This window comes from Acinonyx jubatus, chromosome B2 (assembly GCF_027475565.1).
Source record: "Acinonyx jubatus isolate Ajub_Pintada_27869175 chromosome B2, VMU_Ajub_asm_v1.0, whole genome shotgun sequence".
Taxonomy (NCBI): domain Eukaryota; kingdom Metazoa; phylum Chordata; class Mammalia; order Carnivora; family Felidae; genus Acinonyx; species Acinonyx jubatus.
In genome coordinates this window covers 60,388,926-60,406,109 of record NC_069385.1, presented here as the reverse complement: position 1 = coordinate 60,406,109, position 17,184 = coordinate 60,388,926, and the positions used below count along the sequence as shown (strand labels likewise).

Below are 17,184 nucleotides of genomic sequence, written 5' to 3'. Positions count from 1 at the left end.
GATTATTGATAGGTCAAACCAATGCCCCCCAAAATTCAGTAAAGTTATACAGGGGATGTGAGCAGTGAAATTAGTAAGTTTAATTTAATGAACATATACAGAAATCTGTACTTAATGATCAGAAAATACATATTTTTCACAAGTTCCTTTATAAAAGTTTAAAACAGTCTGTGCATATTAGGCTATAAAGCAAATCTCAACAAATTTCAAAAAGTATCACATAGATTAGGGGTCAACAAATTTTTCCTGAAGGGAGAGTAAATATTTTAGATTTGGAGGCCACATGCAGTCTTTGTCACATATTTTGGAGTTTTTGTTTTAAACACTCAAAAAGTGCAAAACTATTATTGGGCTCAGGGTGACCAAATGAGTTTGCTGACAACTAATGTAGATCATATTTTCTGAGTAAAATACAATTAGATTAGAAATCAGAAACAAAAAAGATAAAGTAAAAAAACACAAATGATTGCACTGCAAATCAATAAGGAAATGGTATGAAAATGGCTGGGAGAAAAAAATGGTTGAATGCCCTATATCACACTGAATAATTTTAATCACAAAAGTAAAATGACCCAATTTGAGAATACATACCCTAGCTAGCTGACTTTAAATTTCAACTACTCATTGGGAATGTATTTAGTGAGGAGAGATGATTCAGGGAATCACATCAGGATTTTTCTAACACTTGAGTAAGTATTTTCTGGAGTGTTTGGATGAAGAAATGAAAGCAAGAGTCAACAGACAGCATGGAACAGAGATTCTCAAACTTCAGTATGTTTCAAAGTCACCTAGTGCAGGTGACTTCTAAAACTGGGCCCCGTCACTCTACTTCTTACCTCCAATTTTCTGATTCAGTAGATCAGATATCACTGAGATGTGGCACAAGAATTTTACACTTTCCAACAAGTTTAGGTCAAGGACCACACTTTGAGAACTGTCACAGGAATATTATCTTACATTCTTTTTTTTTTTTTTTTTACTGTTTATTTGTGAGAGAGAGTCAGAATGTGCGCACAGGAGGGGCAGAGAGAGGGAGACACAGAATCCAAAGCAGGCTCCAGGCTCTGAGCTGTCAGCACAGAGCCAAACACAAGGCTCAAACTCATGAACAGTGAGATCATGACCCACTGAGCCACCCAAGCACCCTTTATCTTTTATTCTTAAATCACCATTCAATTTTGTCTCAAATCAATAGTGATCAAAGAGTCTCCACCTACTAAAAATTCAGTGACCTGCGTTTAGGTGCACAATATGCCTCCTAAGGAAGGAGCCTTTCTCAACAGTTATCTGTGAGAGAATTAAGTCTTACCCAATGTGAATTGGGTGACTTTTTTCTCAATTCTCCCAGGGATGGAACATAGTTACTATTATCTATTCATGAGAAGTAAGGCATACAACATGACTTAGAGTACTGGGATTTAATTTCTCTATCTAGGTTAAGAGACTGTAATGAAAGGCATTCTATTCATAATGATTGACATTAACCTTGAAGTCTTTAAAGAAAGGTGCTGACAGTAAACTGAATATATTCTGCTTCAGAACCTGCCTTTTATCACTCAAGTTAGTGTTTTCAAAATGCAACACCATAACAAAAGACATGTGATACATGTAATATTTTGCCTCTGGCATATTTTATGAATAAATGGGGTATTTGGGACTACTACTTCCGTCATTTTGACATAACCAATGGTAATCTCCTGAATTCCCTGCCCCTCTCTAAAAACAGCAAGGCATAAGAATAAAAATGGATAAAGTCTAATTCATAAACTTAACAAATTCTAACAAACAAAATAATACACCCAATCTCTAAGAAGAGATCTAACAGTAGAGCCTGGTAATGAGGTCACACTGTTGTTACACACTACACTAACAGGAAACTTTACAGCTCCCTGAGCTCTCATCAAATTGATAAATATTAATTAAATCTGTCAAGAAAATGAAGCACTTGATTTTCTACTTTGGTTTTTATGGTTTTACTTCGTCAGGTTGAATACTAACACTTTAAAAATGTAATAGCTCATTTGCTCATGATCACCTGTAAATCATTTATTCACAAATATTTGAGTTTCTCCTATTTACCAGGAACTATGTTAGACACTGGGTATAAATAAGATTTACAGAACTCTGTTCTTTAAAACTCACTGGACTCTGTACCAGTAAAACGACTACTAACACTTAAGGGTGTTGGAAATGTATAAAGGTCAGAATGAGAAAACAAATTTTACATCTTTGATTATTTAATCAGCAAATATCTATAGGTCACTTACTATACATTAGACACACTGTGAGTCTCTAAAGATTAAAAAAAAAACAAAACATTTTGGGTTATGACTGCACTTGCCCTGGATAACACGTTTACAGTATGGTTAAGAAGGGTTACAATAATTATGCAGGTATAACTATAGGAAGACAGAGGTGGAACATCTAATAGAGTGGGAAAGAAGGTAGATAAAGATGGAAGTTGAGATTTACAGGACTTTAATGAGCTGGCCTGGTAGAGAAAAAAAGGTAAAGGTATGAAGGAGAAAACTAAAATAATAGACTTAGACTTACTCTTAAAAAAAAAAAAATCTATATAGGGTGCCTGGGTCAGTGGCTTAGGCATCCGACTCTTGATTTTGGCTCAGGTCATGATCTCAGAGTTCATGAGTTTGACCCCTGCATGGGGCTCTGAACTGACAGCATGGAGACTGCTTGGGATTCTCTCTCCCTGTCTCTCTGCCCCTCCCCCACTCAGGTGTGCACAGGCTTGCTCACTCTCAAAATAAATACACTTCAAAAAATAATAAAAATGTAAAAACCTATATAATGTACAATTGGTCACTCATGAAGAATAAAGATGTAAGCAGAGACCCAACACCATGTCTCAATTTAAGCATTTTTTAAATAAAGTTTATGACTTTGAGAAAGAAAGAGAGAATGCACAAGTGGGGGAGAGGCATGAGGAGAGAGAGACGGAATCCCAACACAGGGCTTGAACGCACAAACCATGAGATCACGATCTGAGAGCCAAAATCAAAAACTGGACACTTAACTGACTGAGCCACCTAGGCGCCCTTCAATTTAAGCGCTTTTTATCTTGACAGAGTCATGGAAAACAAATTTAATATATTGTAGAATATTATTCAGATTTAAGTCTGGTGAACAGTTTAAAGGCAGGGTCAACTGGAGACAAGCAAACCAGTTAGAAAGTTATTTCTTACAATAAACCAGGTGAAAGATAAAGAGGGTGGAATTGAGGCAAGGAAAAGCAGAAAAAGATGGACTTAAGAGATACTTATATTTGAGAGACAGGATGGGTGGGATAGGCTGTGAAGAGGAAGAGGAAAGGAGCAGAACACCCAAATTTCAGGTTTAGGAGAGAAAGAATAGTGGCACATGGATGTATAGATAGCATACAGGAAGAAGAAAGATGACTGATTAATTCTGTTTTGGAAAGTTTTGATCATGGCCATCAAGTGGGATAAAGTGGCATCAGTTTTGGATGCCCTACTAGAGGTGTGGGCTGGAAATAGAGAATTTAGTGTTGTCACGTCAAGGCAGTTTAAACCATAGGTGAACACATTCCTTTAAGTCCGACATAAATAAACCTGTGGACCCTCTCCCTGAGACAAGAGACATACACACAATATAAATATTTTGTACTTCATTTCAGAAGCTGCATGAATGCCATGAAACCCATCCACGTGCACCTCTAAAAACCTGAGAGTAGACAGTAGAGGGCTAAGAACAGAGTCCTAAGAAAGAGATCAACAAAGAGCTGTCCTATGAAGAAAGTGTTATCACAAGAGAACAGAGTATTTCAAATGCTGTTACAGAGTTCACAGTACTTGGCCCTTCTCAGGTTTTAGATGACTTTAGCACACATAGTTTCCAAAAAACTGGGGAGAATGCAAATTTCACTGGGTTGAAGGATAAATGAGAGGGAGAAAATGAGGAAATAAAATGGGTACAAGCTATTTTTTCAAGGAACCTGGCCCAGAAGAAAGGGCAAGAAATACATGGGTCAAGATTTTGAAAATACAGGACAGAGCTGAGTAAAATCAAATAATCAGGGGAGAGCCAGTAGAGAGGGGGAAAGACTGAATAATCAAAAGAAAGGCTATGACTAAGGGAGTAGAGTCTCTGAGAAAATAGGAGAGAATGAGAACAAAAGTATGGGTCTTGAGATAAGACATGCTAGAAGGAGGGAGATACCTGGAAGTGCAGACAGATTTGTAACATGGTGAAGCAGAAATGAATGGGGAGAGAAAAAGGTGGTGAAAGGAAGTTCTACCAAAAGTACTTATTTTCTTTGAGATCTGCTGAAACTATTTAAAAGATGATGAGAAAAAAATTTTGAAGACAGGCAAAAGTCTGACTTCACACCAATGATAAGATAGGAAATTGATTAACCATAAAAAGATTTTTCAGGAAGCATTGAATATTCAGTTTATACTGAAAAAACACAAATTTAGAGTGGCAACAATCTGGCAAAGGAACAAAAGGTTGGTATAATCCAGGGTTAAAGTTTTATAACAAAAGCGCAACAAGAGGACAATGGTGCCTAAATGATGAGAATAATTATGTTCTGGATTTGAGGTCCAAACAAAAGGAAAAACATTCAAGTTGGAGGTCTTAAAGATATATCATAATGTTTATGGTTAAAATTTCTGATTTATAAGACTACAGCAAATGCACATGAAGATAAACTGTCCTATGTAGCAGTTGTTACCTCAGTAATTTTTATTCCACATTTAGTGTGACGTACTAAGTGGCAAATGAATACATGAAAAATTCCTTTAATAATAAATATTAACACCTTAGCATATAAAGACTAAAACCCAAAAGATTTTTACGGCCAGTAGTACCCATCTGTGATTATCTGAATCTTTACAATGTTGATTAGATATATGTACAGATAAAAAGAAAAGGTCTTGAAGTCAAGTTAACTGCCCTTTTAAACATTCAAATGGGGGGGGGGGGAGGAACCTGACAGTAATATATTTCCCTTTGTGAAATGATACTGACCAATAACCACTGGGCTAGAATTCTAGTACACATTATTCTGAAGTACCACAAAGAAAGTTTTACGATCCTTTATTTTAAATCTGTTTCTAAACTCTAAATGGGGTTTAAAATTACTGCTTGGCAGTAATTTTAGGAAAATATAGTTACTGTAGTTTTCATTATAAACAAATAACAAAATCTCCACCATAGCCAAACTATATTTCCTAATGAATGTAAAGTCAGCAATTAGTTGCTGGCAATCATAGATACTAGGGAATTATTAGAGGGAAAAAAAGAGTGATATAATGTAGGTGAGGGATAAAAACACTGGAATGATGGGTAGGTTGTGAATGGAATAAAAATTAGAATTTAAGATTTCAATACCTAAAATAGAATTATATGCCCACAGGCCAAATCTTGAAAAATAAACTGGAGTATTTACATTTTACTTCTAAAAAGTGAGTTGTTAAAAAATTAACATAGTCAAGATCAGAATTCAGACATCAGCCTTCATAGATATATTACATATATACATAATCCTCTATTATGCCATTTCAAAAGGGGGTAATTTTTCACAGTACCCTCTAAAAAAAGATTTCTGCCTTTTCTTTAATTGTACATTATTGCCATCAATTAGTTAATAGAGTCCCATCATGGGCACATTTACTTATTTGAATCAACCATATAAAACAGGCCAAATAAAAGGTATAGACACACCAAAACAATAATACTGGAGATTCTGTCCACTATTTCACACACTGAATAGCTAGCTGCTCCAGAGTAAATGGAGGATGAGCAACAAAAACAGGAAGTTCCCTTCATCCATCCATTTCAATCACCATATGCATCTCAAACTGTGAGCATCTTGCCGCATTGCATGACTCCAATATTTGAAAACTATGTTTTCTTCTTAAAAATATATATACAACATTGCCATTAAGCACAAACCAACTTTTTCACCTAGTTCATCTGAAGATACTGGTATGTTCCAAGTCTGGAGAAAAGACATGGTGGCACACAACACACTAAGACAGTGTGTTTTGATGACTTATGTCCAACTGAAGGATTTTCAAAAGCAATTTTAACTGTTCCTAATTTCTATCCAAGAAGTTCACTTTATATCCTAATTCATTCTTAAACAAGAAGCAACTCTTCTTCAATAGTTTCCAATCAAATCAGAAATCACACATTGGGGGCGCCTGGGTGGCTCAGCTGGTTGAGTGTCTGACTTCGGCTCAGGTCATGACCTCGCAGTTCCTGAGTTCAAGCCCTGCGTCGGGCTCTGTGCTGACGGCTCAGAGTCTGGAGCCTGCTTTGGATTCTGTGTCTCCCTCTCACTCTGCCCCTTCCCTGCTCATGCTCTGTCTCTCTCTGTCTCTCAAAAATAAATGAACATTAAAAAAAAAAAATCACACATGGAGCATGGAGAACAGAGAAAGCAAGGGGGAAATAAATACGTGTGTGTGTATACTTTTAATATAAATCAATATACATAATGGTTTGTTAAAAATGAAATTTATGTAAGGTTCATACTCTAATTACCTCCCCCAACTAACTACTTGTATTAACCCCAGGTTTCCCACCCTAGAAGGAATGGGCCTAATTAGGCTCATTAACTATAAACTAAATAGCCTTTATATTATAGGAGATCCCCATAATTACATTAATTTTACTTTTTAAGGATAAGGAAAGCTTTCCTTTAAAGGCCCTTGAAAAAACAAGTGTCTTGATTAACATATCAGCACTGATTAAGAACAAGAGTAGTCAGGGGGCACCTTGCTGGCTCAGTCGGTTAAGCATCCGACTTCGGCTCAGGTCATGGTCCCCCAGTTTGTGGGTTCGAGACCGACGTCAGGCTGTGTGCTGACAGCTCAGAGCCTGGAGACTGCTTCAGATTCTGTGTCTCCTCCTCTCTCTGCCCCTCCCATGCTCATGTTCTGTCTCTCACTCTCTCTCAATAATAAACAAACATTGGGGGGGGGAAAAAAAAAGAACAAGAGTTCTTAGAAAGAACACCCCACAAATACCAAACAAGTACACATATTACTCTAGAGAACACATGGAACAGAAACCCAACAGTCAAAAGGTCCTGGTTCAGATTATCTGAGACAGGCAGAATTTTCATTCCACCCTAATCTATGGGCTTCTGGAAGACAGACCCAAATAATTTATGTCTGTCCCTTAATAAGACCTGAATTCACCAAACCACAACTCTTAGAGATGCTCTGGTGATGCTCTAGAACCAGCGTTAGCTATGTAGAGAGAATGGATTTTCCAGACCTTATACTTATTCCTCTGTATCACAATTATATGGAGCACCATTGCATTACTGAATACGAGCTCCTTTTGGAAATCTGACTCAAGTTTTATACCCAAACAACTAGGATTACCCACTCCAAATCCAAAAAATATTTATCAAAGGGTACAATGACCTTAATCTTTACTTATTATTGTTCTGTGCATAGTAGAGGATATTCTTAAATAGCCCTAACATTGACATTATATAAAAGAAGTTGGCACACACTCAACACCCCTCTTTCTCAAGTAGAGAAAAATACTAAAATGAGGACTCAAATGAATTTATATGGTAAACAAAAAATATAAAAACAGTAAAGCAAATCACTAACACACTGGGCATTATGAATTAGAACAAATACATAGAGAGCAAAAATTCTATAGTGTTACTACACTGCATCTAATATATATGCTTTATTTAACATTCGGTCTAAATTGTTTGTTTCAGTATTTATGAATAAAAACTTAAATACTAATGGAAAAAAACAAAAACAAAACAGGGCATCATCTTCCACTTTCTGTTAGATCAGTCAGAAACGTGCCCTAACAAATGTAGTCTACAAAAATGTTTTCCTCTGTCCCTTATTTTGAGTTGAACCATCACTTCCCTATGAGACTTCATCCTCTGCTACTCACAGCTTCATAAACTGAAAAAGTGTTTGAAAGGGTTAGGCCCATTAGTTCTCATACTTTATATTCTAACTTCTAAACCACTTTCCTAACAATAAATTATACATACTACGATTGAGAGGAAAAACAGGTTTTCATAATGATACCCTTTACCTTTTTTAAACCTACTGAAACACCATGCTTCAAAAAGCATTAGAAACATGAAATTCATTCTGATGTTTTAAAAATTATAGCATGTGACCTTAAATTTTTAAATAGTAATGTAATCATTTCTCTAAAGATTGCTGGTTAACAATTTTTACAGTGAAGACACTAGGGAAATCATGATATCTGCTGACTTTTTAATAAAAATGACATCTGTATCGGTTGAACATGTTTTTCAATGTTTTATAAAAATTTCCACGTAAGTATAGACCATAAAATAATTGATTATTGAGTACTGGATGTTGCTTTCTGATTGTAAATGTACTTTAAAAAAACAAAACAAAACAAAAAAAACTATCTAGGGTTGCCTGGGCTGCTCAGTTGCTTAAGTGTCCGACTTCAGCTCACATCATGATCTCTCAGTTCGTGGGTTCGAGCCCTGTGCCAGGCTCTGTGCTGACAGCTTAGAGCCTGGAGCCTGCTTCTGATCTGTGTCTCCCTCTCTGTCTGAGCCTCCCCACCCCCATCCCTCTCGCCCTCTCTCTCAAAAAAAAAAAAAAAAAGACAAAAAAAATTTACAAAGAAAAAAACTATCTACATTTAAGTTATCAAATTTAAGCCTTCTTTTTCACACTATAGGTGACCATACCAGCCATTCTACTTTGTCTTCTCTTCACCAAGTTAATCAGTCCCATTTCTTTCCATCAACTCCCTCATTATGCCCTGGTTTATATCCTGTAAATAGCAGTATTTTTTTTTTAATGTTTATTTTATTTATTTTTGAGAGAGAGACAGTGCAAGCAGGGGAAGGGCAGAGAGAGAGAGGCACAGAATCTGAAGCAGGATCAGCATTGTCAGCACAGAGCCCGACACGGGGCTCAAACCCACAGTGAGATCATGACCTGAGCCAGAGGCGGCCACTTAACCAACTGAGCCACCCAGGTGCCCAAAAGCAGTAATTTTTCAAAGAGAAAGATCTGAAGCAAATAAGGTAAAAATTAAAACTTGTTAAATCTGCATGGCAACTATATTAGCGTTTGGTACATTATTTTCTGAAATTGCAAGTATTCTTGAAATATTCCAAAATTAAAAGTTTTAATAAACACAGAAGAGAGTTTACTAAACACTAAAAGTTTAATAAACACTAAGAGAGACAATAGTTGTAAAAGCATCAAACTGAAAGCCAAATTGTAGGTTCTGAAAATACTATCTAAAAATTCTCAGGTTTATGAAAGATTAAACATGAACACTGAGCATCTGGATGCTTATTTAATATTCCCACCCACATTGTGCTTCAATGTCATTTAAGGTAATAGTTCATAAGAGGTCTCCAAATATTTGAAGTAAAGTTTTTAAAAGTTTAAAGGGGACAAGATGAACACAATATAAAAGATTATACAAGCCCACTGCAGCAGCACACCTTAATTGTAGATCATTTGTAAAGGCAGCTGCAAAAACTTGGGAAACACCAGGCTCATCATGTGAAAAAGTAGAAGTGGTAATCTAATTAAGGAAGACTGAAATCTAATCAATTTTCACAACCATCTGAACAACAAAAAAGGTGTTAACTAAAGTGTTCTTTATCCCACTTTTTATTCAACAACTGATAAAAATATATAGCATCTGTTGAAAATACTTTTATCCATTCATTAGTTCAAGAAAAATTTATTCAGTGGACATACAGTGGTAAATTGCTGAAGTGAAACTGTCCCCTCCCTCATTAATATTTACTTCTCTTTTGGATCATTTCTGAAGCCTAAAAATATGCTATGGAGGCTTCCATATTTAAAACCTAACCGACTCCACAGCCCTCTCCCATTAATACCCTACTTTTTTTTTAGCTTAAAAATGACACTCCAATCAAACAACCTCCACTGTTAACTTCCACTGTTCCACCAAAAGAGCTATTAACGTCACAATAACCTGAACACTGTCAAATTCAATGTTACTTCTCAGTCCTTATTTAATCCTTGTCAGTTTTTGACGCAGCCCTTCTAGATACAGTGGCTTCACTTGGCATTTAGGACACCAGTATCTCTTGTTTTTTCTCCAGCAATACTGGCACTTTTTTGTCCTGTTGGTTCCTCCTCATCCTCCTTTAAACATTGCTGTGCCTCAAGATCAGAGAGCTCAGACCCCATTCTGCAGCTACGCTGGAGATCCCATTCAGGGGATCCCATCCAGTCTCAAGACTTTAAGTATCATTTATATCCTAATTCCAAATTCTTATCTCCATTCTCTATATCTCACCTGTACTCCAGATTTGCATACTCACTACCTCTTCCACAGCTCCACCTGGATGTCTAATAGGTTAACTCAAACTTAAAAATGTCAAAATTGATCTCCTGCTGCAAATCTCCTCCTGTGGTCACGTCACTTGAATAAATCACAACTCCATTCTGACTGTTTCTCAGGCCAAAAAAACTTGTAGTTATACTTTACTCCATTCAATTCATCAGCAAATTCTCCCAACTCTACCTTCAAAATATATTCAGAATCTGACCACTTCTCACCATTACCCTGTAAGACTACCTATAGTCTACCCTACAGACTATTACAATTGCCTAGTCTCCCTGTTTTCATCTTACTCTCTAACAATTTAATTTCCACACATAAACAAGAATCATTCTTCCCAAAAACAGGTAACATTTGTGGCTCCCCTCTGTTCAAAACCCTCCAAAGGTTTCACATATCTCTGCATAAACTTCAAAATGCTTAAAGAACTTGGCTTTCTCCTATACTTTGATTTGATCTCCTATAACCCTCCTCCTTGCTCATGCTGGGGCATCCACACCGGCCTTCCTTCCAGTGATATAAACTGTAACAAGTAGATCCCCCTGCATAAGCACTCCTCTCCCACAGGCCACATAGGTAGCTCCTTCATTTCCTCAGGTCTTTGCTCAAATGTCTCTTTACCAGAGAAGCCTCCTCTGACCACCTTACAGCACCTCTTCCTTGATCCTTCTCTTGCATCCAACTCACTTACTTGATGGTACCTAACACATAACAATGTTGGCTGTGTTATTTGTTAACTTCACCCAATAGAATATGAGCCCCATGAGGGTGGGAACATTGTTTTGTTCACTGCAGTATCCACACCACCTAAAATAGTGTTTGGGGTACAGCAGGTTCTCAATAACTATTTGTTTAATGGATGAATGGATGAACTGACAGAAAAGATAAAGGGAGGTACAAAGCGACCACAAAAAAAGGGCAGTATTTACATTTCTGGTATATATCTATGTGTGTATATACACACACACACATATACATACATACATACATATATTGTTTACATCTTTATTTCAAGACCTCAAAAATATTTTTCATATAAATTATTTAATTTTAGTCCTTAAGAAGAGATAAGATAGTTTACAAACTAGTAAGTTTTCTCACAAACAGAAGAAATAAAATCTAATACAATTTATTCAACTCATGATGCCATCCTTCTCAAAGAACTCAAGAATTTATACATGCAGAAATTTAATTCTGAAATTAATATTTGGGTATTTTCTAAATCTCAAGCTAAAAAAGCACAAAACAAAAAGGAATGGTAAAAGTTGACAGTTGCTAGAAAACCTAGGGTAAGAACAGGCTCAGAAGGAAAACCTCAGAAGAATGTACAAACAGCTTTCACTCACCTGATATTTCTTAACTAGAATTTCTATTATATCCAGGCTGGATAGACTATGGTGAGCAAAATCTATCTGGTACCTATCCTTGTGAAGCTCACAGTCTAGTGAAGACAGGCTGATTAAACAAGCTATCTCAATACAAAATAAGACTTTTATTTTAAAAGGGGGCAGTAAAGAGTTTACCAGAACACAGAGCAGGTACATCTAGCCTAGCAAGAAAGGAAGTGGGCAAAGAGAAGCAGGTTTCTTATATTGACACTTCAAGGATGAAGAGTCAGCCAGGTAAACAGGGCAACATAGAGAGTAAGAATACTTCACGTTCAAGGAACAAAAAGATGACCCAGTGTAGTGGTCAAGGAATAATGTGACAAGAAATGGAGCTGGAGGAAGAGCAATCAGGTCATGAAGGGCCATTTAAGTCATGCTGTTTAGAAATCATTCTGACAGTAAAAGAAATCTCCAAGCGAGTTTTGACTCAAGCTGTGTTTAATAAGAGTTACTACAACTGCAGTGAAGGGAATAGACCACAAAAAGACAAGACCAGAAGCAGAAAGATACTGGTGGCAGTAATGCAGAAAAAAGTCCTGGTGCCAAGGACTGTGGCAGTAATGCAGAAAAAAGATGAAGGCTTGAAGGGTTCCTAAACTGAAATACTAGTAGTGATTCAGAGAAAAGTGGATAAATCCAAGTGTTTAAGTCAAATCTATTTGGCTTACTCTAATTATCTGTGTTTGTGGTGGGAGAAGAGGGGTGGATGGGAGGGGATGCAAAGTCCAAGACTGACTTCCACAATTATAGATCAGGTTCACAATACAATTAATACTGAACTAGGGAAAAGTTAATAGTAATTATAGTAATATCACAAGTTCAATCTCAAACAAGTTGAGTTTGAGATATCTGTATGACATTCAAGTAGAAATGGTCAGTAGGAATTGAATACTCAGGTGAAGAGTTCAGGACTGAGGTCTGCTTTCAGGATATAAAAATGAAAATTATCAGGAATACAATAGGAATAGTTAAAAATTACCTAAGGATCTGTGAAGACTAAGAAGATGGCAGCGGTAGAAGAACAGAAGCCTTTAAAGAATAAATGGGTGGAAAAGCTTGACAGAGGAAATTATGACTAGTAGAAGGCCAATAAAGGCCAAGGAAACACCAGAATACAGTGTTTCTGAAACAAAGCAGAGAGTTTTAAGAAAGAGGTATGGTCAACCATGTCAAATGCTACCAAGAAACATGGCAAAATGTCCACTGGATTTAAAATTTCAATAATGTTCTTCCATTGTTCTGTTTCTAATAAATACAAAGAGAAGAGCTCTGAAAAACTGGAGTTAAATCAGTCATTTTGCAAACTCCCCAACAGCTATTTTTTCCCCAAACTAACACCAAAATCAGTGACTAGGGATAGCAACTTTTTCACTTTCTAAATCAGTGACAAAGCCTCTGCTTTACTTCAAGTTGACCAGGACAGCACTCACTGGTATTAGCATTTTTCCTCACCTCAAGTCAATTCACTCAACAGTCTCACAAAGCCAGCATCTTGACAGTCGTTTCCAAGACTGCAGTAGTGTATGTCTTGCTTTTCCCCAATATTTTGCATGGTTCTTAGCCTATACCAAGGAACTCTGAGAATATATACTCAGAGCATTAATTTGTGACTCTTTCTAGAAGTAATCTTTAGGTTATCCCTTGCGTCCCCATCTCCAGGGTACAGACAGCACTAATATTTTGCAAAGCTTCCTTCACTCTTAAAAGAATGCTTCTTAGCTACACAGAACTGAGTAACTTGGTAGTCACTGAATTAATTTCAAAATAACTAGCAACTGTTTAACAATACTGGGAAACATTAAAACTGCCTCTCTACTCCATAGTCCTGACATTAATTCCCTCCCTTCTTTTGAAGTTCTGCTTTAATAGGACAGAATAGAAAATTAAGAGGCTTTTGAATTCATATGGTTTAATGCAGAAGTTTCCAATATGAACTGGTTGTATTGGAATCACTGGGGAGTTACCTGAAAAGACATTTCTAGACACCATCCCCAGAAATTTTGATTCAGTAATGTTGAAAATCTTTGGTTTAGTTATTAAATAACTATGTGTGAACTTTATCTCCTTCAAATATAAATATTTCTCAGCAATTAGCTTATTAAAACATATTCTGAAAATGTTTACTGTTACCAAAAATTACTTTACTACGTTCTTATGTACCTGTTCTAAATTCCACCCTTATTTTCCACATCAGCTTCAAACTTTTAATAACAAATGCATTTCCCAACAATTCTCTCTGAAGAGTGAATCACAGAAGTGGAGGTAGACAAGCCCCAAACTCCTAAACCAGAAAGATAAAATAGGACTCTATTTTAATTTACAAAGGTTTCCAAGAGTTAAGTCTGTTCAAGTTATAATGAGGAGAGGGAAAATGACATAGTAGGAAGAAAGTAAAATAAAAATAATGAGAACTGAGTTCAGATGTCAATTTTTGTTTGATGATAAAAAATCAGCTCACTTCTCTGGGTATCAACTTTCTGATTAACGAAATAAAGAGGGGCTTCAAAATGACTTTTTATGCCCCTTTCAGGGCGAATGACCTGATTAAATTGAAATATTCAAAGATGGATTGAACTGCATTAAATCTGAATAATAGAGTTTCATAAATAAGACAGCCTGTATAACTGATTATCATAACAGAAAAATGAAACTGAACACCCATCAGGCACACTCAAACATGCTCCCTTGCTCATCTATATGCAAAGTGAGGACTTAAATGAGATGGTACATGTTGAATAAATAAACATTTATATAGGAACGTCTACTATGAGCTGGGCATTATACAAGAAATAAGATCTAGTACCTACTTTAAAAAACTTTATAGAAGGAGATAGACACATAACACCTACCTTCTCACGATTACTAACTACGTAAGATACCTTTCCTCCTTGGTAATTATGCATTTTTTCCTTTCCATAAATGTTTTTGTTAAAATTTCAATTTCAGGTAGATATCTTCTCAAAGTTGAAAACTGTGCCGTATTTATATGAAGACATACATTGCACTGAAAGGGCTTATGCTAACTACCTCCCCAATGAAGGTACTATGGGACAAAAATTTACTTGTCAATAAGTACCATACATGTTTCTGATGAATATGCTTTGTGTGCAGAATTCTTATGAATTATAAGTCATTTACACATAGGAGATCCAATGTGGCCAATGTAAAAACTGGAAAAATAAAATCTTTCTTTTCAGGTAGAAACTGATTTCCAATTGTGAACTTTGTATTTAAGCCAACTCGGCAAAAAGAAAAAATTACTCTCTTAACTGGCAAAACATTGGCATGTATACTCTCATTTTGATCAAAGGAAAATCAAGTCATTCCGTTCAAGGACAATAATCTGCCCCTCCTTAGATGCCAGTTACATGTAAACATTGACAATAACTTATTCTCATGAAAAGCTTTACTTTGGTCCACTAGAGATCCACGACATGAAAAGGAATCCTAGTTAAGATCCTTTATTAAACTTTCCATAGAAAGTTCCGAATTAGAGACACTCTCTCTTGATTTCCTAGGCCTAGCACAGTGCCTGGCACATATGAATGAATGAAATGATAAAAGAAAACTGTTCAGCAGGGATCAAGAAGGCTAAATCATGAAAAATTCATTCAAATAAGATTATATAGCCTATGCTTAATTGGCATCTCTAAGAGCACTCTTCTTATGTGAGACTATTATTACAGCCGTCATTAAAAAGATGTATGAACAGAAGTTCAATGCAGAGTAGAATCAATAGCTGAATTCCTAACTTTTCCTAACACTCCAAAAATGAGGAAAAAAAAATATTTCAACCCATGAAACATGAAATCTAGTGATGGAGATACTGGCTATTCAATCTAACCTTACTTGTAAAAAGAAAACATGATCACTAGTTGGAGTGAACACGTGATACCAATCACATCAAACTTTTAGTTACTGCTAAAATTATGCTTCTTTTAAAAAACCAAATAACAGCAGATTACACGAACACACTGCATTCAATGAATAAGTTAATTTATGATTAAAAGACTTATTTATTTTATTTATTTTTTTTAATATGAAATTTATTGTCAAATTGGTTTCCATACAACACCCAGTGCTCATCCCAACAGGTGCCCTCAATACCCATCATCCCCTCCCACCCACCGCCCTATCAACCCTCAGATTGTTCTGTTTTTAAGAGACTTTTATGGTTTGGCTCCCTCCCTCTCTCTTTTTTTTTTTTCTTCCCCTCCCCCATGGTCTTAAGTTTAAAAGACTTTTTAATACAACTTACAACTGCCCACGTACTCACAACACGTCCCTTACACGCGCACACACACACATTTACTTATTTCAAAATGAACATTCTAGACTCGTCGATTGCACCCTCAATTCACCATGGTCAACACCCTACCCAGACTATTTACTTTTCAGTGTGAGGGTAAAAAATACAAAGCAGATTTTTCTCTTAAAAAGCTATATGAGGTAAACGAAAAAGTTACCACGGCTTTGTACCAGAGGGGGGGGGGAGGGGAACTGAAGGAAACAAATTACGCACAGGAAGGAAAAACCTCCCCATCTGGTCTAACACCTGTACAATATACGGCTAGGGTGATTTTTTGATCACCACCCCCACCTACAAACTCCAAAGGGGACGAGACTGTCGGAAACCAGGGATACGACTTCAGGCCCCGAGGGGGGATGACAGCTCATGGCTTCCCTCGGAGACCCGAGGGGGCTGTCCCGTAGCGTCGTCCACCCCCAAGTCTCTGCCTCCCGCCAGCTGCCCTCCCCTTCCCACCTCCAGCTCCATCTCCTCACCTTTCGGCCCCAGCTCACGCGCTTCCCATCACTCGGTCAGCTCCTACCTCCGCGCCTACCTCCCTTTCGTTTTCATTTTTACTTCCCACGCCGGGCGGGGAGCGAAGAGAGCTGAAGATACCGGTGGGCAGCTGCACCGTTGTGCCTTCTTCCGCACCTCAACCTGGGCTCGCCGGGGTCGCTCCCACTAAAAGAGTACAGCGCCCCGACCACCAGACAGACCTACAAACCCGGCGAGGAGGAAGGGGGCGGAGCAGGCGCGGACCTACACGTCACCCGCCCGGCAGCGGCGCCAACGTCGGCACGTCAGCTCCCTCCTGCCCCACCCCGTCCGCGTGCGCGCCGCCGCCCCGCCTCCTGCCCGCAGAGCTGCGAGAAAGACCCAGCCGGCGCCGAGGGCGCGCCCCCAAACGGGCACGGGCGCGGACGCGCGCGTTCCCAGGACTCCTTGGTCAGGTGGGTGTCCTTACAGGGCCGGACCTACAGCCTCTCGCTCACCACCTCAGAGCCTGTCTTTGCAATTACTTGAGTTCGCTGCGTCTTTTCCCTGGTTCTTCTCCCTAAGATGAAGACAAAGAAGTAATAATTCCTATTAAGATACAGGAGGGAAGAGCAGTATGAGGAACCGGGTAATTGCCATCTTCTTCACCAGCCAGAG

The 17,184-nt window shown here is 37.6% G+C and overlaps 1 protein-coding gene across 3 annotated transcripts in view; it reads right to left on the bottom strand.

Moving 5' to 3' along the window:
• Nucleotides 1-16,807, bottom strand: part of ASCC3 (activating signal cointegrator 1 complex subunit 3) — a 364,162-nt gene extending 347,355 nt beyond the window's left edge. For 2 of the 3 annotated variants that reach the window (XM_027057194.2, XM_027057195.2), the window contains exon 1: nt 16,527-16,807. The gene's annotated coding sequence lies outside the window, so the exon portion shown is untranslated. The remainder of the gene's footprint in view (nt 1-16,526) is intronic. The other variant, XM_015072573.3, reaches the window with a different exon arrangement.
• Between the last annotated feature and the right edge of the window lie 377 nt (nt 16,808-17,184).